This window comes from Symphalangus syndactylus, chromosome 23 (assembly GCF_028878055.3).
Source record: "Symphalangus syndactylus isolate Jambi chromosome 23, NHGRI_mSymSyn1-v2.1_pri, whole genome shotgun sequence".
NCBI classification, from domain to species: domain Eukaryota; kingdom Metazoa; phylum Chordata; class Mammalia; order Primates; family Hylobatidae; genus Symphalangus; species Symphalangus syndactylus.
In genome coordinates this window covers 66,229,950-66,230,905 of record NC_072445.2, presented here as the reverse complement: position 1 = coordinate 66,230,905, position 956 = coordinate 66,229,950, and the positions used below count along the sequence as shown (strand labels likewise).

The 956-nt window shown below is 42.7% G+C and overlaps 1 pseudogene; it reads left to right on the top strand.

Annotated features, from left to right (window-relative positions):
• The first annotated feature begins 234 nt into the window (after window positions 1–234).
• Window positions 235–327, top strand: LOC129473887 (uncharacterized; annotated as a pseudogene).
• The last annotated feature ends 629 nt before the right edge of the window (window positions 328–956 follow it).

Sequence of the window (956 nt, the reverse complement as noted above, 5' to 3'; positions counted from 1 at the left end):
AAGTTTGAAATGTTGCGAGAATTGCCAAACTATGACACAGAGACACAAAGTGAGCAAAGGCTGCTGGAAAAATCATGCTGATAGACTTGCCCCACACAGGGTTGCCACAAAACTTCAATCTGTAAGAAATGTACTATCTGCAAAATGCAATAAAGCAAAGCACAATAAAACCAGGTTGGGCCGTGAACTCTTTAGCCCCTTCTCAGATGTCCAAGAGAAAAACAATAAATAATAATCCTTTTGTAGTTCATAAGCTGATGGTCAGGTTTTCACGCTCATGTGTGAGATGTGTTCCTTCGTATCTATCAACACATTATCGGGCTGGCGTGACAACAAATGAGTAAACAGGAGGCACAGGCCCGTTGTATTGCATGTCTGGAAACAATTCTCTTCTTATTACCCAGCTAGGGTTCATGTTTATCATTTCACAATCTCATTCAATAGTAGGTAGTGATTTCCAACAACAGAAAGTGCACGTTTCCAAGCCACACAGTCAAGGACCTCCACAACCTGAGTTTGGAAACTTGGGGAGAATTGTGTTAAGTGAACAAAAAGGTTAGACATTTTAGGTGGAAAAATGATACTGGCAAAGATGTGGTGGTAAGAGGGAAAGGAAAATTCCACAGATGCATGGCCACCATGGCTGGAGAAGAGGGTTCCTACAGTATACAAGGATGTGGTTTTCCCATAGACTAGGTCCCATCTCTAGGGAATCACTCCCTCCTCTCCCCAACCCATGTGGTCATGCCTGCTTCTCAATTCCTGGCAGCTTGGGTTTCTACCACCCGTTAGCACCGCTAACTTACACTGCTTTGTATTGCTAATGGTTTTTTCCTATGTGGTGTATCATCCCAGTTCAGTGGTAAATTTCCAAAAGACAGTGACAGCATCTAGTGTGAAAGTTTACCCAGATCCTGGCTAACACAGTGAAACCCTGTCTCTACTAAAAATACAAA